Here is a 23,193-nt window from a genome sequence, read left to right as displayed (position 1 = left end):
GTAACTCGCACATAGGTACGTAATCTAGCTCAAGCGTTAAGATCGTTTAACAAGTTGTTGTATATGGCAGCTGACACGAAAAGTTCATAATCAGCACCGCGGGACAAAGGTCATATGAACTAACAAGAGAAAAGGTCCGCATGCGTACTGTTGCCCCAACACGTTTTGTCATTTCTTTCTTCGGTTTTCATGCTGAACGCGTAGGATTATTTAACACAGCATACCTGGATGAGCACGTTCAGATCCGTTCTAGAATGATTCAGTGGCAAAAGGGTGGGTTTCTATCGTCGAGGAACTGAAAGATTGGTAGAACGTTCGAATCATTGTTTACAGCCTTTGATTAGGTTGAAAAATAGTGTCATATATTCGTCTCACTTTGAAGTGTAGTGCAGGATTTATTTGAAATGTATATCAGTGTTCAATAAATTACTGGCCTGTCATAACAGTGTGTAAATTATTTTTTGAAATCCCCCGTAAATTCTTCTTGTGAACTGTGACAAATTCAAAATCTGTGGTCTGGCCTGCTTCAATTTACTCCAGTTGCAAGGAACTCTGTGCAAAGGATCTCCAGTGTCTGGTGTATCGGCCTGTGTAGTCAGTTCCGTCCGCGTGGCTTGTAAGCGGGAGATAGCGGTAGATGCAGATGTACCGTTACTGCTCATTAGGTGCGGGAGCAAATCACTCCCGAAAGCAAACTTCGCAGGGCCACGGACACGCCGGGTCTCGCTAGGGAATTAGGCGGCGACATTTTGTACAGAGATTCGGAGCGGAAACTTAATGACACAACATAAATGACGGCAGTACTTCAGGCATAACGTTCGTGGCTACTGTTCAAAAATGTGTGTGAAATCTTATGGAACTTAACTGCTAAGGTCATCAGTCCCTAAGCTTACACATAACTTAACCTAAATTATCCTAAGGACAAATACACACACCCATGCCCGAGGGAGGACTTGAACCTCCGCCGGGACCAGCCGCACAGTCCATGACTGTAGCGCCTGAGACCGCTCGGCTAATCCCGCGCAGCGGTGTGCTGCTAAAATGGCTATTGAGGCAGCAGTTCATCGCATTATATACTGTCCAGTCACGCTGCAAGTTGTCAGGGAACAGTGTCTTCAAAACGTAGCGATGAAATGCACTATACGAACTCTCTCCACGCTTAAATAGGAGGAGTTACCTATCTCTTGCCAACGGCCTTGCCGCAGTGGTGGCAATGGTTCCTTTTAGATCACCGAAGTCAAGCGCTGTCGGGCTGGGCTAGCACTTGGATGGGTGACCATCCGGTCTGCCGAGCGCTGTTGCCAAGCGGGGTGCACTCAGCCCTTGTGAGGCAAACTGAGGAGCTACTTGACTGAGAAGTAGCGGTGTGCTGACCACATCCCCCTCCATATCCGCATCCAGTGACGCCTGTGCGCTGTGGATGACACGGCGGCCAGTCGTAACGTTGGGCCTTCATGTCTTGTTTCGAGCGAAGTTTAGTTTACATGTCTTTTGCAGACTAGACATTAAAAACTAACCTACCACAGAAGATACCTACTGCTGTTGTAGCCTGTAACCATTGCGTCAATGGAGCGAAGTAGCACCTAACGATGAGATTATTTAAAAATCGACAGATGCGAAGCTAATTTCAGGACTACCCAAAGGAAGTCTGATGTAGCAGATAAAGTTGAAAGTACTAGGAGACTAATCAGTGTGATAGTAACGCGAAAAAACCGTAGTGAAATGCACTAACAAGGAAACATCACCAACTCGACGTATTTTGCGGAGCAAAAATACACTTGCAAGATGTCAGATCCAGCAATCGGCCCAACCCCTCCCCCCACCCCCCAAAAAAATTTGGCGCTTAATTTTAATACTACGCGGTTATGACTTCCTGAAGTGACAGCTTATAAACTTTCGCACGCACCGGTTGTCAGTCCCGCCACCCCGCTGCAGCCACCCAATGCCCGAGACAGCAGTACTATACGGTGAAGTTAAGAGGTTTGTAAAATACATTGGTAACAAGCTTTGTTCACTGTGCCAAAGTATGCGGTTTCTAGCCTGTAGCTGGTGCCAGAGATCTCTTTGCTATGAACAGTTTTATGCTGCAATTCACAAATAGCGTGTAAATGAATTGGCGTGTATTTATTGACGTCGCTATTGCGCGTCACGTTCTTTGGGTTTTAAAGCTGTACTGTTACAGCAATTTAAATTTGCAGGATATGAGCTATTCTTGAACGTGATCGGCATGGTTAAACTATTAAGTCGTTATCATTTCGTAATTAATCTTCATTTACGTACGTTTATTAATTTTGATTTTTAGTAGTATACACGGTGTGATTCAAATTTCTATTTCCGGGTTTCTATGGGTAGCAGAGGAGACTTAATAGACGAAATTTTTATACGGAAGTCGTGACAGGGCCGCGGGGAGTGGCCGTGCGGTTTGAGGCGCCATGGTTCAAATGGCTCTGAGCACTATGGGACTTAACATCTGTGGTCATCAGTCCCCTAGAACTTAAAACTACTTAAACCTAACTAACCTAAGGACATCACACATATCCATGCCCGAGGCAGGATTCGAACCTGAGGCGCCATGTCACGGACTGTGCGGCCCCTCCCGTTGCAGGTTAGTCCTCCCTCAGGCATGGTGTGTGTGTGTGTGTGTGTGTGTGTGTGTGTGTGTGTGTATGTACGTGTGTGATTAGCAAGTTCGTTTAAGTAGTGTGTAAGTTAGCGACCCCCCCCCCCCCACACACACACACACACACACACACACACACACACACACACACACACACACACACACACACACACACACACACACACACACACACACACACACACACACACGCGCGCGCGCGCGCGCGCGCGCGCGCGCGTGACTGTAAACAGATCGTTCTGATGTAAAATAAGTGTGAAGATCGGATGGACTTTGAACTCTCTCGTCAATCCCTGTTGCAAATATAAAATCGCATTACCCTTTCGTCCGGCTAAAACAGCTGCGAGGAACTTAAGTTCGAAACTAGGAGCGTTGGCTGTGGTTCCCCACGGACGCGCTGCGCTCTAGACTTCGAAGAGGACGTCCTTCGTCACTTACGAGAGAATCCGAGGACAAGCACTCGAAACACTGCCCACGCCATGTACTCCTACAGCTTACAGGTCAGAGCTCACCGTCTACGCTGTATGAGTACCGCGAAGCAGGAGATTCGAAAGTAATCCGATCCTGAAACAGTTTATACATACTAAAGCTACATTTACGACATTGCTTATCAAAGCTTTAAAGCTTTATCTAAAAAGCCTCCACTGGAAGCCCTAGAAGCCTGTAATAGGATTTTGAATTAACCTGTATAGCTGCTGTATAGCAATCCGTATCCGTGAATATTGTTAAAATTTTGAAACTATGCATGCGTGAAGTTGACTTATTACATACTCATATTATTTCTAATGTATTGTGTAGAATAACAAGACTGATTTCAAAACACGATGGGCAGAAGTGTATCCACCTCTCCCTTCCTCTACCCTCGCCTTCCCCGCGAATACCAAGGATTGTCATGCCGCTCTATAGTATTTCGCGCTCGGACATTTGGAGGCTGCCGTAGAGCGGAGCGAATGGCAATATGTGCACGCGAAAGTTTAGAAGTTGTACTTTCAGGAGGTCATAATTGCGTCCTATAAGAATTATGGCTCAAATTTTCGAGCGGGATTGATTGCTTGGGCCGATATCCTTTACAGTATTCTTTGTCTCCTTAAAATATTGGGTCGAGTTGGTTTCCTCGACAGACGTGCAGCGCTGCGACAATTGGCGCAGTAGCTGACTCTGAACGTAACAGATCTAATGTACTGCGCACAAGAGATGCTGTGCTGTCACACTATTGGCGACAACTCACTGGAAGCAGTAATTAGTACAATATACCTAGGAGTAACAATCCGGAGCAATAAATTGTAGGGAGTAGTAGAGGACGGTTTGCGTTCGTTGGGAGAGTTCTAACGTAATTTATTCACGAAATACGTGCACCAGTCTTCCTCACATGTTCTCGAATGGAACTGAGAAAACTGTATCAGACCACACAGCGTAAGGTGGCCTTTGCACCGTGTTTTACAATGGCCGTTAACGCTATTTCCCGGGGGCGTTAAAGCGCCGAGTAGAGTGACGCGGTAGTGGCGTTAGTTTTTTTGTCGTCGGCACGCGACGCAGACAAATGACGTTGGCGCCGAGCGGAGCAATCAGCGGAGGGCCCGCCCCTCCCCTTCCCCTCGCCGAGCGGCGCTCGCCAATCAGGACGGAGCGCGCCCAGCTTTTTGTGCTTTTTACCGCGAGGCGGCCGCACTGCGATGGAGGCCTCCCAGCGCACTGACTCTAGACCGATAGCTATCCTTTTTCTCCTGCTGTACGACAGCGAGAGTGGCCGAAACAGTATCTTACACCAAATAAAAAACTTGTCTAATCAAGAGCATCATACTATATAACTAGACATGTGTTCGTACTGACTTCTTTTTATATTATGACAACTCGGCAGCCAGTTTCATTACAGATTGTTGCAATTCCTTAAAGACGGTTAAAATAGTAGCAAAACTATCAAATAGGCCGATTTTTTTGTTTGTCTGGAGTCCGACAACATCATTCACATTAGTTTGCAAACATGAAGGTCAAATCTATTGATTTGTTGAAATTGGCGGCTCTTCCAAGAAAATTTCTTTTGGCTGCTCTTGGTACAAATGGCTCTGAGCACTATGGGACTTAACAGCTTAGGTCATAAGTCCCCTAGAACTTAGAACTACTTAAACCTAACTAACCTAAGGACATCACACACCCATGCCCGAGGCAGGATTCGAACCTGCGACCGTAGCAGTCCCGCGGTTCCGGACTGCAGCGCCAGAACCGCTAGACCACCGCGGCCGGCTTGGCTGCTCTACTTCCATCAAGGTGGCGAAGCTAAAAGCGTAAGAATCACATTAAGTCGTGGGTTGGGCTCTGGTAGGACGGCGTACTTAGTGTAATGTTCAGTTTTCTGTAACACCGACGTTGATGAGACTGATTTAGCTCGATTCGGAGTATCTCGCGGTGGAGTTTAAACGAACACATTTCGCAGAGCATGTGCGCAATACTGAAGCGATTTACCATCATCAAATTTGCAGAAAAATTCGTCGTTGCCATATAACGACCGTATAGTAAATCTTCATTCATTTTTGTTTCAGCGTTAATCCCCGGTCCGATGGCCCTAGTAGTCTGGTCCCTTCAATCCCACAAAACAACCAACCGTTAATCCCGTTTAGTACGGGCTCCGCTGTATTCACGATCGGACATTTTTTTATTCATTAAAGTTCGCGGCCGGGTGTCCTTCCTGTTACCTAAGGGAGGGAAGTCGTGTGCGCCATCTCTGAGAATTGTGTAAACCATTAAAGCTGCCCGATGTGCAAACCGGTGGGTAATCCGTCACGCGGATACGACACGAGTGTAACCATCCTGTCTCGCAAGCTACCGCATGCGCGTTATGCTATATGAACAGGTGCAATATAGCTCAATTGCAGTCCTTCTCAGCTGTATGACAATACTGATGCAGAGAAATACTTAGTCCGGAGTTCCCATTAATTTGTTACATTTTTATTGAACTTTTTATCACTTTTCCAAGAAGAGAGGAAGTGTTAACAAACATCGCAGCGATTAAGCAAGTCGTAAAACTAGTTCCCCCGCGTTGGTAAAAAACCAAAGCTTTTTGAAATAGGGCGGCAGAAAGCAACAGCTAGTTATGATTTAACTTCAGGTACTCACTTTGGTCCAGAGTGGCTGTAATTATTGTACGGCAGCGAAACTTGGTAGATATTCTAATGCTTTAATGCAGAACCGATTTACGCTGAAAACCAGTTCCAATATTGGCCACCAGGGCAAATCTGGCGCTGTGACTACAATAAAGATGTCTAGACATATTTGCATATGTAATGAACTGGGAACGGAACATGGGCAGAGGTGGTCGACCAAGTGAGAAAAGCATAATACTGATTATATTATATTTACACAATTTGTTAAATATGAGCACCAGAGACGTTGGTGAGATGCTGTTCAGCGACAGATTTGTACGTGCTGACCAAAATTGGAACTTTTTTTTCTGGCGTTAATTGGCCCCGCATTATCATACAAAGTTTCGCTGCCATACGATGATTATCGCCCACAATGGGCCTCTGAGTAGCTGCACTTTAACCATGCGGTATTTCTGTCAATGATAAAGTCCTTCATAAGAAGCTCGAATGGAATCACCTAGTGAGCTGTCAAACTGGTACCCAAATCTAAGGCTTTTTTTTTCCTACGAGTAAAAACTTAACAAAATATTTGTTGCGGGACACAGTAGGAGCTGTATTTGTGTTGTGACAGAGTACCTGTGAAGCACCGTTGTCGACATTCTCGGGAGAAAACATATTATGCTCGCCCCAGGCGGAAAAACACTCGCCGTAAAACGTGAAAGCGTTGTCGGCGGGACGCCGAAGGATGTCCACACTCTGAAAGATATGAGTAGCTTTCATAAACAGCGCCAGAAAGCTGGCTGGAATGAAATGTTTGGAAATACTGCTCCACCGACTGGCTGCGTAACCAGTGCGTTAAAAAGTATCGGCTAAAGCAAGCATGGAGTCGCTTCTCCAAGCAGTCCACCCTGCCGCGTCTCCCCACAATGTCCTGGAACTCAGCACTTCTTAGTCTCTTCTGTCTTCGTAGTCAAAGTAGCACTCTTAAAATTTTGCTCCTCATTTTCTATGTAAAAACTATTAGCGATACTGTGCATGTTCAAACCGCAGCGTTCTTGCTAATACCAGATGTTGTATTGGTAACAAACTTGCGTTAGCTAGCAACAGCAACTTCTGTGGTATACTCGGGGTAGGGTGACGTCACACAATGGGTGTTGGATTCTATTGTCTTCTGTGGTCGAGAAGGTAACATGACTTGCACATAGCCGGCCGGAGTGGGCTTGCGGTTCTAGACGCAGCAGTCTGGAACCGAGCGACCGCTGCGGTCGCAGGTTCGAATCCTGCCTCGGGCATTGATGTGTGTGATGTCCTTAGGTTTGTTAGTTTTAATTAGTTCAAAGTTCTAGGCGACTGATGACCTCAGAAGTAAAGTCGCACAGTGCTCAGAGCCATTTGAACTTGCACCTAAGCAACCCGCTGGACGTTTAATTTCACCGAGACTTTACTTCGCGGTGTCACGACAGTTTCCTCGTTGCATCTTCAAGGTATTGAAGTTTTTATTTTTAAAACTGTGATATAACATAGCTTCAAGCAGGGCGTCTGACGTAGAGAACTGTACGAAAGTAACTGGCACGTCTTTCTCACTAAACAAATGTTTATCAGAAATCCGCTCGCCTGGTATGGACACACGCGTACGATGATGATGATGATGATGATGATGATGATGATGATGATGATGATGATGATGATGATGATGAGCCATCCTCAGGAAAGATGACCAACGGTCACCTGGTTGGATAGTGTAAAAGAGGTCACGAGGAAAGGAAAAGAGAAATAGGAAGAAACGACGTCCAACCATGGGAAGATAGAAACCGATGGCGACAGATCTGTTGGATGCGGCGACAGCTATAGGAACCCCACGAGAGAGCGAGAGGGAATATGAAATGAAGAAAGATTTTCAAACTTGATTTCAGATTCTGACTTTTATCCCTTTTGCGTCACTGATATAACTCGTCTCCCAGAAAAGCAGTTCCGAATGTAAAGTTTGCGGCAAGGCACCACAGAGTTCACCTAGGAAAGGATGAAACATACCGGTGTGGAACAAGTTAAGGGAAGCAATTCGTGCAGCTGAAACAGGAAGGGAAAAGAAATATAGTCTTATCGCTTTGAGGCGGAAAAAGAGCAATTATCACACTTTCAGGTTTCGTCGATATCACGGTCACTACAGATCGAATAGCGTTTAAATTTGACGTGCTATCGAATGCAGTATGCTGGTATCGCGCTCACAGATGTCCTGGAATGATGTACAGAAATTAAGATAGATAGTAGTCCTCATATTAAAATTGCCTGAAGTTTTCCCCCACTGAGCCACACGTCTGATTTGACTACAAAGGTGTGAGTTCAGTGATTTCTTTCTTTTTTAGGGTTCCGTAGTACCTCAATTGATAAAAATTGTCTTGTTAAAAAACCTATTTCTCAGGAATGGGAGACGTAACAGGTAGAAATTTATGCGACATGCTACGGTCTACGGTTTCTTGGCGGTGTAAAATAAAAAGCCACTTGTCACATAATTTGAGACTCACACTCGAGACATGGAAACCTATAGATTCACGTATCAAGACCATATGGTATTTTCCGTTGAACCGGAACCATGAAATTTGACAAGGATGGTTTCACAGTAAAACTACAGGAAAAATTCGGAAATCGTTAATTTGTAATTGTAACACACACACAAATATTTCTGTTTTCATTTGTTATCCGACTTAAGATTTCAAATTCTCTTTTGTCTTGGAATTCCCGGAAGTGATATCTTGCCAGTATCAATGTCGATAACAGGAACAATCGTAAGAGATCCTCGATTACTGGGATATATGAAATATCAGTACATATGATGGTTTGTACGTTAGTCAGTGACTGAGCCATACTCGCACTTACGCGTTTTCCAAATGCTTTTATGTAATGCAGAAGGAATGCACGCTGTAGTTTTCATTTCATTCGTTTATTTTTATCTTTGAATCTGCGCCGTTGACTATCTGAAATATTAGTACTTAAAAAAGTGTACACACTTGAACGAAAGCTCAACTCTGCCAAACAATACAGTACCAAAAACGCGAGAACTGTATAAGGGGAGAGACGTAGCGACTAGAGGGCTAGAGCAGAGCGGATGTGCGCGCACACTACGCTGGCCGTTAGGCATCGTCGTATGGAGGTCAGCCAACACGGCATTCGGGGAAAGACTGGCGGGCACAAAAACTGCCACCACAATGGCGGGGGAGGTGGGGGCAGTAAAGGGTTGGCACGTACCTGGCCCAGCTGGACACAGCCCCTGCCGCAGGACGCACAAAGGGCGCAGAGGCAGCTGCCTGCCTCCCTGACCTGTCTGCACCACTGTTCGCTGATGATCCAACTCATACGACGTCACGATGTGCGCAGAATGGACTTTACTCAAAACTGCAACGCCATCAGCAAATAGGAATAACATACAACTCGTAAGAATTGCGATTGATTCTATCCCTCTGCGTTACGCTGAGAATGTCAGATAAAACGGTAGTCTCGAACGTGAGTTTTCACTGTCGCGTGAAACGCGTATTCCGAACCTCTCGAGCACGTCTCAAAGTTTGCGTGAAGATCTCTTCCACTTCTTCACAAATCGCACCACTTAAATGTTGCACGGACATCAATTACAAACTGAAACATGACGGAAAGTACACCGTAGTACTACTAATAGTGAAATGGAGCGAGGGGCAAACTGTGTATACCTCCGTATGAGCCCTAAGTTCTCTCCTATCTTAGAGGTCTTTAAGCGACGTGTACGTCGCTAGCATTAGAATCGTCAGCCACTAACGCTGGTTCTCAAAATTTTCTCACTGTTTCGCGATAAGAACGTTCTCTTCCGTCCAGGAACCCCATTTGAATTCAGAGCATCTCCGTAATACTAGAGTGTTTTTAGAACATACCGGTAACAATCTAACAGCACGCCGCTCAATTGCTACGATGCGTTCCTTTAACCTGACCTGGTGGGGATCCCAGATACTCACAGTACTCAAGAATGGGTGGCGCTAGTGTTATATCCGCGAACTTATTTATAGATTAACCACACTTCCCTAAAATTCTTCTAATAAACACGAGGTCAACCATCCGCCCTCCCTACTACCGGTCGTATCTCTGTGCAACGTTACGCCTAGATGCGTAATCTACTTGGTTGTCAAGCACCACACCGCCAATAAAGCTGTTTTTCGAACACTTGAGTATTGCTTTTCTTACTCAGCTGCATTAACTTCCATTTTTCCACATTTAGTGCAAGCTGCACTTCGTCACACCAATTATAAATTCTGTCTGTTCTAGTATTCTCCTGCAGTCACTCAACGACGACACCCTCCCCATCACCACAGCGTCATCAGCAGATTGTTGCTCACTCTGTCCGTCAGATCATTTATGTTCACAGAGAAAATGAGAGGTCCTAAAACTATTCCTTGACGATATCGTCGTCCAGGACAACGTATGTTTCCATTACTTCAGTCGGTAACTCAATCTGGGAACTTATCCGTAATCTTCCGATCTTCGTTAAGTCTGCATTGGATGACTGTGTCAAACGCTTTCCAGAAATCTAGAAAAATGGGCTCTGTATGTTCCCTTTGGTGTATGGGAATTTAAAGATGAAGCGATACAGATATTAACGTCCTGCGAGACAAAAATTGGCACACACCTTTCATTTGTTTTATATTTTATGTGAATAAGACTAGAGGGCGCCCTAAGTGTTGTAATGTTATTTCGAATGTAGAAAAAGCTAAACGTATCTATTAAATAAAACATAACCAGTATCACGATTGTTGGATTAACATCCCACGCCCGGGTTCCCGGGTTCGATTCCCGGCGGGGTCAGGGATTTTCTCTGCCTCGTGATGGCTGGGTGTTGTGTGCTGTCCTTAGGTTAGTTAGGTTTAAGTAATTCCAAGTTCTAGGGGACTGATGACTATAGATGTTAAGTCCCATAGTGCTCAGAGCCATTTGAACCATTTGGATTAACAAATTATTGCTGCTTGTGCTTTACTGAGTAAAAGCACGGTGTTAATAACAAAGAGTGAGATTATGAGCTGAACTGAGTTAAGCTGTCGTATGCAAATAATGGAGGTAACACATGCAGTGTTAGGATATTGTGTACCTGCAGCCCGTACATTAGATTGCTAGCGAAATGTTAAGGTTCCATTTCTAAATATTACGACGGGACGCGGAAACGTTGTGTTTAACAAATAGAGGAAACCGAATATTAACATAGCAGCGGTAAACACGATTCTATCAAACCGTGGGAAAGTAGTAACGAAAGCTTGTATGCCCTTGGTGATTCGCAGAGCAAAAATGCAAGAGTCAAACCTAGGAAATTTACCACTCACAAAATTGTCGAAAGGGGATGCCTCAATACCTTTAACATCGCTGACACTGTCGTACCTCAACAATGAACAGCAAGCACAATGCCTCGTAATTTTAAACCGATCTTCTATGCGCGTTTAGATCAATTATGACAAGATAAGTTGACTACTTTTCACGAAGAATAGTCAACGGATATTATGTGCGTTATGCTGTAGCCAGCTTCAGGCGGTGGATTTTTAGTAGACTGGCGCCACGTACGTCCTACATATCACGTTAATCTTGAAGTAGAGGGCACAAATTTCTGGAAAGCTCTAAAGACTACTAATGGTATTAGTGGTAGCTGATCTCAGCAGTTATAGAGATGAGCGTCTTTCATATATGCTGCTGGTCACAGGATAGTATAATTAGCTTTATCGCCATATGGAGCAGAAGTAAGGGGATCGAAAGCTAACAAACTAAGAGGACGACTGCACAAGAAACAGGAAAGTCCTCTCTCATATGATTACAAAATCTAACTAGGCAGCTGATAACGCTGCAGAAGTTGGCCGTAAAAAAGCTGGGGAAATAAAGCAATTCGTGAAACTTCCTGGCACATTAAAACTGTGTGCTGGATAGGGAGTCGAACCTAGGATCTTTGCCTTTCGCGTAAAAGTGATCTACCAACCAACTGAGATACCCGAGCAGGACTCACGGCCCCTCCTCGCAGTAGTGTGTGTGTGTGTGTGTGTGTGTGTGTGTGTGTGTGTGTGTGTGTGGGCGCGCGCGCGCTCATGTGAAACTTAATGAAGCGCTAGTCCCACAAGTTTCGTACGAAAACGTCTGTGGAATTAATGCCAGTCCGGCACACAGTTTAAGCTATTAGGTAGTCTCATATCAGCGCACACTCCGCTGCGGAATGAGTACTCATTCTGAAAAGTAATTCGTACATATCCAGTTCTCGTTAACTCTGGCTTGTGTAACGGAACTCTACGGAACTTTCGTTACCTGCTTCTTGTTACAGGCTTATGGATGTCATTTAACTTTCTAATAAAATTTCGGATTTTGTGGTTACACTGATTCAGAGCGGAAGAGGAGGGTTGCGCAGGTACAAAATTCGTCGCCGCTGTTTCATTACGGTAGTATGCCTACTGCGAGCAGACGTAATACTGAATTGTTGACCGCGATGTTTGCTTGCATCTCGAAGGAAGTAATTAAACTATATGTACGATCACCTAGCGTACATGTATGCCTTGTTTCTAACGTCACCCAGAGAGCTGTTTTCAAGAACTCGACGCTGCCAAGTTCGTCGGCGACGCTGTAGAAAGCTGGGCGCGGAACGTCTTTGAGCGGCCTTGTCGCACGCTTGTCAGGACCACAAAACTGGTTCTGCAGGGCAATCGCATTACGTGCCAACCTTAACGGCCTCTTTTCTTGCCTGTGTTCGCAGAGTAGGCTGTCATCTCCTGTGAAGCCATCACATAAAAAGACCGGTATCAGATCGACAATCCACCGCTACTATCGCAGTCCTTAGAACTAGGCGCGACATAATTATCTTGTAGCGTATAGCGGTACGATGAAACGGTCAGTCTATTACAATCGTCCCATCAAAACAAAAGTGTGTTTGTGATGATGTAACTGCCTATTACATCCAACTTCGTCATAGTCGGCTTTATCCGGCTTCGCTTCGAAAACTGGCAGACCAATTGCAAATTACGTTACACTTTCGTAAGATTATGTAAATTATAGAGGTGCACAAAAGGCATCACAGAAAGAAGTCAACATGCCGATAATTGGTGAATGAAAATCTGAAATGCCGATAATTGGCGAATAATCTGAAACAAAAAGCACATTTAACTATATTTTACGTTCATATGTATTATTTTTTTTATTTTTGCTAGTGGCTGAACACAATCACTAAGAGCAGAGAGGAGCGGTTTACTGCTGTTACGTTCCATACATGTGTAGTCATGTTAAGGTCTTTGTGCCAAATATCGCTTGCACAAAGTAGCATATTCCGTTCCTAGAAATGAAATCAGAGACATAGGTGGGGTTTTAAATTTAATTGTATAAAACAAGTTTTTAGCTTGTGTTAAATGGACATTCATGCCCCTTTCTCAGCCTTTCGTCGTAGGTACCTGCAGTAGAATATTGAAGTGACACGATGGTTAAAAGCGTAGATTTATAATGGGAACACGGTTCCCATTTCGATATGGTTGCTCAGTGCATCTATAAATTACTTCCGGTAAAGGCCACGACTGTTCCTTGAGGAGGCCATCCATCCTTTCCCGGCTGCTTTTTATTAGATACTCCAGGAATCTGAGACTTCAAACAAATTTTCATTAATTGTTAGATATGAGTAAAGGACGACACTATGCTGCCACAGAACCAGCGTGGATAGCTGGTCTAGGGGCTGAGGACTAAAACAACGAAATATTTATGTTAAAAAATGACTTAATTCCGCCAGCTGTATTAAGGTGTTGATTTTACTGCCAATAAAACCAACACCTTAATACAGCTGGAAGAATTAAGTCATTTTTAACATATTATACCAGCTGACGTCCCAAGTCGTCCGTTTTAATTATGGATATGCGGAAAAAAATTTGGTGAATGCCATCGATAATAATTTCAACGAAATAAGCCTAAGTTTCCGTTAAGCCACAAAATCCAAAACTAGGATGGGCCATCATTATTTATCCCACTCTTGTTCAAATGGCTAGTGAAACATACAAAATACACACTCTACTAATTAATAAAGAGCTAAGTGTACTATTTGATGCCACTGGTGTTGAAAAATGGGTTCAATTAGCAGTATTAAAGCTCTGTTCTTTCCTCGGCTTTTTGAAGGTACGTAGTTCTTTCGCCTAAATAATGACTCATCAATCACCTTATTGTTAGATAAAGTTTATTACGGATATTTATAGCTTATTTTATTGAAAAGTTTGCATTACCGCGTGTATTTTACCAAACACCACTGCCTGCGTGTTAAAAGTACGCTGCCTTAATCGCCATACAACATGATCTTTAACAGTCCACAATTTAAAATTTCGCACGACAATGTGAGCAGATGACGCGAGAGACAATAGGCTGGGACTAACGGAAGACAATAGCGACAATAGGAGTCAGACCGATGCGACAGACAGCAAACGGCTCGCGCTGACCTCGCCATGTGGGGGTACCACGGCTCCGTCACCTACTATCAGGTAAGCACCGGCGTTTTGTTACTAAACAAACATCGGTGTCGTATAAAGTACGTGGAGTGAGCATCCATAATTTTGCAAATAATGCAACGCTTGTTGCGCCTGCCTAAACGGAACGCGAAAGTTTCCTAGCGATAGCCGCCGCGCTAAAGTTTAGTGTAAATATTGGTTGTCCCCTATCTATTCTGCCAGTATAGCTGCGCTCAAGAAGATAATACCCGTCCAGTTTCTTACGGAAAAGATTATTTATTTAGAAAGATTTTATTTCTGAACGTGAATAATTTTCGTTCTTGTCTACCATCATTTTTTTTTCGTGTACTGCGTATTAAATTGTTTGCTACAAAAGGTCAACGCATGATTGAATCAAGCAGTGCCTTCAATTGAAATAGAGGCGTTAACGAAATTATTCGTGATTTTTAGAGACGGAGAACAAATGTTAGGCTCAAAAAACACGGATGTGCTAAAGTAGATGTTGATTTGCTTGTTTGTTGACTACACTTATCTGCGCTCTCTATGTAGCTCTCCGCGGATAAATGAAACAAGATCTGCATGAGGGTTATCCGCATCCGGGAAGCTTTTAGCCGCATCTGCGGATATAAAATATTTGTAAACAATTTTAATCCTTTTCGTACGCCGGAGAACCGAAGGTAGGATTAGCCCAGGTCTAAATTTTCGTCTGCTGAGATTGAACCGCGTAATTTGCATGAAATTCATTAAGAACGCAGCGACCAACCGTGACCACATTTTAACACAACATAGCATTCCACAGAAAATTTCCGTCAGTTACAAATATTTCTTAATTAATGAAACGGAGTTTGTTAAATTTTCGCAATACTTTTGAGTGAAACGAAATCATGTTCTCACATTGCATACTACTTAAAGCTATAGTTCATCAAATGGACATTTCTTGAACAGAGTTATATCATGTTGGGGTGCAAAACCTGTCAGTGTGTTAAGCCTTGCATTGTAAATCTATAAATATATTTAAGAGAAGCGTTGACGGTGTCCTGATCTTGTACCGTACGTCATCCGTTCATTTGTAACGAATGTAATGCACAAACAGAAGAGACCACAAAGTTGGCTCGTACCAGAAGCGCTGGATTTAACACAATAGTTCTGCAAATTGAAAACATTGTTCTGCGGCACTCCCACATCAATGCTATAGATATAGAACTGCCTTCTTTAAACAACTGTGCGCCTCGCACTGGTAGTCAAAGCGCGAAATCTGTACGTAAATGTACTACAGGGACTTTTAATCTAAAGGTTCAAAGAACATTTTTATTAGTCCAGGCAACGGTAATATCCAATTATTTCGGAGCTGTAAGAGATTTCTCAGGTCCGTGCTGTTAAATGTTTAGTCAGTTGGTCTTCCCATGTTCAGTGCAGTACACTGAGATGTGCGATCGTAGGCTTCCACAGACAGTGCCATTTTATCTCAGGTATGTTAAAGCGTCTCGAAAAAACAGCTACTGTCAGTAAGAACTGTATATAATCTCCAAACGACTATGTGCGAAAAATCCAAAGGCACTTTCCTTTCATACTGAACGAACAAAAACGTATGCGCCAGAATAGGTATCACAATAACATTCTGGTACTCTGGATGGAAAATTGATAGCGGTTGTCTGTGGCCAAGATAAGGTTACCGGTACGCCTTGTGCAATTTCTACAGAAATTAAAACGTCAAACAATGCTTAGCTCCCTGGGAACCGATTCTGTATATAATTTAGTTTGTAGTGCTTATACGTCTAAAATTCTTAAGTTGGATTAACCATTCCTGAAAACAAAACACCTCTGCGATACTGAAATTGCGATCACATAAATCTTTTGCTTCCAGGACGGCAAATGCATGTACGGAGTTCGTAGTGAGGATGAAGTTTAGTTTGCATGTTTTCACATGCACTGAGGTACTTGCACGTCATTATTTCCAGGTGTTTGTTTTATTAGCTCTTAAATTACTGGAAACTGTTCCGTAATTGTGAAATTCAGAACTTTACATTGGCTCCATCCTAATGAACATGAAATTCGTTGTTGCTGGTACGTGCTTCCAAGTCGTATGTTTTATTTTAAAATTTACGGAAGCTTTCTGTGCCCTATTAAATTGCTTGTTATTAAATTTAATAAGATAGTCCTTTGAACTGAACAGTTACATCAGGACCATCGTAAGGGCATATTAATCCCGATTTTGAAGGATAGGAAGTTTATCTTTTTTATTTCTTCACTCGCCTTTAGGACTCTACCTATAAAACTTATCTGCATGATTACTAATCCTCAGTACTTAACCACAAATTTTTTTATAGTCTGTTAGCTTACGTATGTAGGCTGCATAATGCATATTTTGGATAACTACCTGGAGAAAGTAAGAAAGAATGTTCAGAATCGCAAAAGGACGGATATGGTATCACCCTACATCAGTTAAAAGCGAAATGAAACAAAAACCATTATGTAAAACACGCATTAAGCAGCTAGATAAATAGGACTTACATAAGCGATGTAACTACAGTATGCATTATAGATGTTGAGTATCTGTAGCGTTTGATGTTTAGCCAGACGAGTAGTTCACGGAGGGTTGTAGTTGCCTGAGAAATAGTTTCCTTTTCGACCTTTTATTTTTTAGTGTGACATACATGTAGCCGACGCATTTGACCAATCAAAGCTACAGTGTATGTACTGTTGACGCACGATACTCTTGTCACCTACATGAAATGTCCAAAGTTGCGAGGTTGCTGCGAGAAGTAAATTATCTGTAAGTAGCCGCTACAGCGCTCAGCTACATAAAAAAAAACACGCAAAAGTCGGAGATTCACATACGTTATAGATCTGTATCTCTCTTCTGTCGGAAAAAGTCTTAATTTTATTTAGGGCAGACGTATTCCTTAATGTAACTAAAAGTTTCACGGAAGGAAATGTTTTTTGCTGCTATCTGTCAAATAGCAGCTGTTTCAAATTTGATCACAGATGTGTTCACGCTTTAGATGGTTCAGATGGCTCTAAGCACTATCAGACTTAACATCTGAGGTCATTAGTTCCCTAGACTAAGAACTACTTAAACCTAACTAACCTAAGGACATCACACACATCCATGCCCGAGGCAGGATTCGAACCAGCGACCGTAGCAGCAGCGCGGTTCCGAACTGAAGCGCTTAGAACCGCTCGGTTACAGGGGCCGGCGTTCACGCTTTAAATGAAGGTCAAAACCAGGAGACGCATAAGACATTTTCGAATAACTCTGTATCTAGCAAAGTACAGACTTGGTGTTTCTTTATTAATTTCGTTGTAGCGATAAGCAAATTAACTCAAATAAATCGATAGTTAAGTAAAATAAATTTGTTAAATGTATGCACTACAATTAAGTGCGTTAGTACAAACTAGTTTTCCGCTCATTACATCGAGTATTCTTGATACAATAAAATATACAACATGCTTTATTATTATTATTATTATTATTATTATTATTATTATTATTATTATTATTATTATTATTGAGATCAGTGCCTAGATAAAAAAATTGCAATTCAGGGAAATAGAAAGTTTTAAGAAAAATACCGAAATACTCACATCTTTGCCAACGCTGTAATTTAGAAACAACTGTGAACACAGAATTTCTGTGCACTAAGATTGTGAACGTAAGTGTGCAGACCACAGCTACGTGAGTTTGTATACGGTAGAGAATGCTGATTCTTTCAATCGTATCCGCCTACGTTCGTGAATGCATTTTTTCTTAGTGGAGGGTGTTTTCCTTTCTGTCTTCCATTTTTCAGCGTCCTGTGATCTGCCAATTTTGATAACGGCTTCTCGACCCGTGTGGGATTTCTTGTCGGTAGCACTTAACGGCCAGCCTAGGAGTAAGACTCTCTCCCTAGGTGGAAAGTTGCTGTAGCCGGCCAGGCCATAAGCCCATTCAAGCATGCTGTCACGAAACGCAGGTTTCCAGTGTAATATACGTGTAATTTTCTAGAATCCCCACTTCCAAGCCTCTTAGGTTTCATGCTAAATTATTCTCCGAAATCTGGCTAAGGAATTATGGAACTGACATAACGTTAAATTACATCCACATCACTACTCTGCAACTCGCAATTAAATGCGTGGCAGAACGTCCACCGAGCCACCTTAGAGCTATTTCTCTTCCGTTCCACTCTCGATCAGCACGCTGGAAAAATCAAAACTTTAGTCCTCCTGCGTGAACCCCCATTTCTCTTATTTTATTACAATGATCATTTCTCCCGGCTTAGGCTGGCGATAAATTGCAGTCTTTGGGTAGCGTTCCCCACAACACGGTCTGTGATAATGGAATTTTGTGAAGCAGGCCTGCCGCGGTGTGCGTCGTCTTTGCGTCCTCTCTCTGGACAGTTGTCCGACTGCTTAGCTGGATGCTAACGTGCTCGCCTCACATGCAAGCGGGCCCGGGTTCGATTCCAGTACGGGTTGGAGATTATCTCCGCTCGTGGACTGGGTGTTGTCCCCACCATTTCATCCTCATCTCGTCGCGCAAGTCGCCCAATGTAGCGTTGACTGAAATAAGACTAGCACTTGGCAGCTGGACTACCCCGAATAGGGGCCTCCGGCCAACAATACCATACGCTCATTTCATTTTTTTCTGGGAAGTTTCTTCAACGTTCCGAGATTCTCATACTGACTGAACAAATCCGTGATTTTGTTTGAATCTTTGCTCTCTTCAGTTAATCCAGCTTTTCACAATTCCAGACCTGCAACAATAATCAAGAATTGGGCAAATGACTATTTGTAAGCGACCTCTTTCGTGCGTGATTTGAGCGGGGTGGCGCAGTGGTTAGACACTGGACTCGCATTCGGAAGGACGACGGTTCAATCCCGCGTCCGGCCATCCTGATTTAGGTTTTCCGTGATTTCCCTAAATCACTCCAGGCAAATGCCGGGATGGTTCCTCTGAAAGGGCACGGCCGACTTCCTTCCCAATCCTTCCCTAATCCGATGAGACCGATGACCACGCTGTCTGGTCTCCTTCCTCAAAACAAACCAACCAACCAACCAATCGTGCGTGATTTACACTTCCTTAGGATTCTCTCAAAAAATGTCACCTGTGTTCCTCACGGCTATCGCTACAGTGCGGAAGCTGTAAATATTCCCGATGTTTGAACAGGGCCAGTGCAGAATGGCAATGCAGCAGCGGGAGAGGGTGTGAGCGTTGTTGTTGGTGCTCGGTTTCTATTTGAGGTAGGAAGACGTGGTAAAAAGTTTTTGGTTTAGGCTGGATCAGCGCCTATTTGTATAGCCATTCGAACATCTGCCTCACTGTGTCTTTGTTACAGTATATTAAGCAATGTTTGAACGATGAATCGGAGCTGCCCCCCACCAAATTGTCCGAATAGATTGCATCTTTTTTGCAAAAGATGTTAATTGGGCTGAAACAAATGTCCAGCTAATGACATCATTTGTGTGTGCCCTTGCACCACTCAGATTTTACGTGAAAAAGTTTTTCTGGGAGGTTTTTGAAGCATGCAACTCAAATGTTCGACTTTTCGCGGACCGGTTCAAGTTTTGTAAGAAGGTAGACAAATACATGTTAATTAATGGTCGTCCTGTTTTGTGAAAGCTTTGTCGTTGCCACCATATAAGAACCATCGTTCGAGAGACAGTAAAAACCTTTACCGGATTAGTCGTCGGCCGAGTCAACAGATATCTACTGGCGGTCTAATGTCAAAATTATGGTAGAGTAAAAGCTGGGAACCAGAATGAGAAATGCTCCTACCACAGGACAAAAAAGGCAAATATGCCCTGGACATAGTTAGGAATGTAAAAGAAGGGAATTAGCTTCTCGACTTCTCTGGTAGCTTGAAAGACTAACCAAAACCTCTTACATATTCGCGCTTTTTTACGAGATAACCTTACTTCCCAGAGCAGTGAACTCTTAGCTGCAACGTGTTGGCACAACTGCATCTTGCAATTTATGGGCTCTGCCAAAATGCAGAAGATTCGCCAGCCACAGTAAACAATATATATCATATGGCTCACGACCAATAGCTAAAAACATGGCTAAAAACTTTTTTGTGGGGAGGTAAAATTTCTGAGGATTTGTTCCTAGGGGGGTTAACAGCATGTAACTTTAGTTGACACGATGCATTATATTACATGACGTAGGTACTAATACCAACAAGTAAGAAAGCGCGAATGTGTCAAGATGTTTTGATTTAAATGTGTTTGAAGCTACCAGTAAGTTTGTGTAATGTCCGATAATTTATTATTTTTATGATTGCGGTATGGAATGGGCAATACAGTTCAGACGAAATAGAAAGGAAGCTTTTGGAATGTGGTAGTGTAGAACAATGCTGACGATTGGATAAGCGCCGGCCGCGGTGGTCTAGCGGTTCTAGGCGCGCAGTCCGGAACCGAGTGACTGCTACGGTCGCTGGTTCGAATCCTGCCTCGGGCATGGATGTGTGTGATGTCCTTAGGTTAGTTAGGTTTAAGTAGTTCTAAGTTCTAGGGGACTGATGACCTCAGAAGTTAAGTCCCATAGTTCTCAGAGCCATTTGAACCATTTGATTAGATAAGCAGATCGAATAAATAACAAGATATTCTATCGAACTGGGGTAAATGCCACGGCTTGAATAAGTGAAAAGATCAGTTGATAGGACACACCCCGTGGCTTAGCAGGATCGTCAGTTTGGTAATGGAAAGTGTGGAGTGTAAAAATTGTAGAGGGAGACTTCTTGAATGTACAAGTAGGTTGAAACGGCTGTAGGTTGAAACGGCTGTAGGTTGCAGTAGTTACGCAGATGATAGGATAAACTAGTGTGACGAGTTGCATCGAATCAGTCTTCGGACTGGAGACAACAATGGGCGATGAAGCAGATGAAACAGCAATGTGCAGGTTCTAATTACAAAATAAAGTAATTTTAGCTGCAGTATCTCAACACCATTAAAAATAAATCTCAGAATTCTAACAGTGTGCGGTTTTGTAGCAAATTCAAAAGCACGTCACTGCGTACATACTCCCGATCTTTAAGGTTTGAGAAAGGAGCTTGTTGCACAAGTAAGATTGGAAGTTGGCCTTCCGACATGATCGATAATAGTTAAATGTCACGCATTTTACTGTAGTGTGCAGAAAGTTCTTCTGTGGAGGGAGCTGATCCAGTTTAGACTAAAACATACACTATGCATCAAATTCCGTTGCTGTGATAAACTGTTGTTTTGCGTACCTGTGAAGGTAAATGCTATACGAAAAACGTTAGAAATCACAAAGTTCTAAATATTCGTCCATAAGTTAGTTCTTGTACTCAATCCCCTCCCCCAGATAGTTTTCGATTTTTTCGAACACTGGCGAACGTTTCATTAGTTCAGAATAAAAAACAGCAGGTTAAACTGACAGCGATGTCTATTCATTTGAAATGGACAGGGCTATTGTAAAAGACTTAATGTAACTTGTAGGATGAGGTGAACAGTGAGCCAGTTAAGTTAAAATTCTTTTATTGTATTATTTATTTATTTATTTATTTGTTCTGGTAACACAGGCTATATCCCGGTTTAGACTTTTTAGCCAGTCGCCCGGTAACATTAGAGATATGTTGGGTGGCAAGCGTTCGCTGACTATATTCGGGAGGAGCCAATTGGCAGTTGGCTATCCCAAGTGCACACATTGAAAATACAATAAAATAATTTCCTCAGCAGACGGTCACTGTCTTCCCCTTCGGCAGTATGCTTGTAGTCACATTACATTAGTTGGCATTTGACGGCGAGCGGCCTACACCAGCGGTAACTTGGCATTGTCGTAGAGTTGCACAGTGTTGCCACTGCCTCCGAGTATTGTATGTACCAGTTGTCAAGTACGTAACTTCGAACGAGCTTTGATATCAACTTAGAGCAGATTTTTGAAACGCTCGGAGACGCTATATGGAATAAACTAAAGGTGAATTTCAGGATTTTTACACGAGTTTTGTGGGAGATCATTCGTAAAAAAAACCTTTGTATTCGGTGAGAGTTAATTATGGTCCAAATTGTAAACATGCAGTTTTCTGAAGCTAATACATAACAATTTGATTTTTTTTTGTGTGGGATAAACCCACTAGAAACGATTTTCTAACGCCACGCAGATCAGTGTCTGCCTCTGGGCTAATGGTTCCCAACCTGGAGTAATTACTCCCTGGGGTAGAATGTAATTCTGTGAGAGGTAAAAACGAAAGGGGGTCAATTGTTTCGGGTACCACACTAAATTATTGAGAACACTACTATTATCAATATTTCATAAGACCTTAATACTGATTACGTAAGTTATCAATAATTGCTTTTTCATATCCTAGCATTAACGCGTGACCGAATGTGGTGGTTACACTTGTGAAATGAATGTATGGTCATCTTCCTCACATAGTCTACCCACTACATACACACTTCGTATCACGAATTTAATAGTAAAACTGGGAGATACAAATCACATATTCTTAAACCTCTCATGAAAATATCTTGTAGATAGTTTCCGCAATGAACTTGGAAATGCTTCATTATTCACTTTGTAGCACTGAACAAATTAACTGATAGCATAACACATCAGTAACTATGGAATGGCAATTACACTGCAGTAGGGCCTACGCGTTGTGATTATTATTAATATTACTACTACTACTACTGACGGGGGAAGAAGACAAAACCACGGCAGCCTCAGTTTTCTAATTTCTGCCAATTCAGAAGTATTTTAAATGGGGGTCCGAGAGAGTGAAACAAGTGTCGCTAGGGAAAAGAGTGCTGCAGAGGAAGCATGGCTTCTAACCCTAACTGTGGATAGTTAGCTGTCTTTTCTGCGGAATTAGTATGTAGCACTAATAATCCACTGAGAATTGTATAAAGTCTATAAAAATTATGTTTAGAAATAAGCAGGACCAGTCGTCTTATTACTCACTAGTTCGTGCTTAATAAACTACATACAAAACCTAAATACCATTCCTTTCATTTTAAAAATGAGCGCTCGAAGAGAATGTTTTCTCACTTGAAGTTTTGTTAAAGCGCCTATGTTGATGGTGATTCCGGG

The 23,193-nt window shown here is 42.8% G+C and overlaps 1 protein-coding gene across 1 annotated transcript in view; it reads left to right on the top strand.

The window, feature by feature from the left end:
- LOC126147730 (protein hunchback) overlaps nucleotides 1-23,193 on the top strand; it is a 41,736-nt gene that overhangs the window by 8,964 nt on the left and 9,579 nt on the right. The window lies entirely within an intron of this gene.

This window comes from Schistocerca cancellata, chromosome 2, assembly GCF_023864275.1.
Source record: "Schistocerca cancellata isolate TAMUIC-IGC-003103 chromosome 2, iqSchCanc2.1, whole genome shotgun sequence".
Taxonomy (NCBI): Eukaryota; Metazoa; Arthropoda; class Insecta; order Orthoptera; family Acrididae; genus Schistocerca; species Schistocerca cancellata.
Note: the sequence above shows the minus strand (reverse complement) of the source record. Positions and strands in the feature narration are given on the sequence as shown.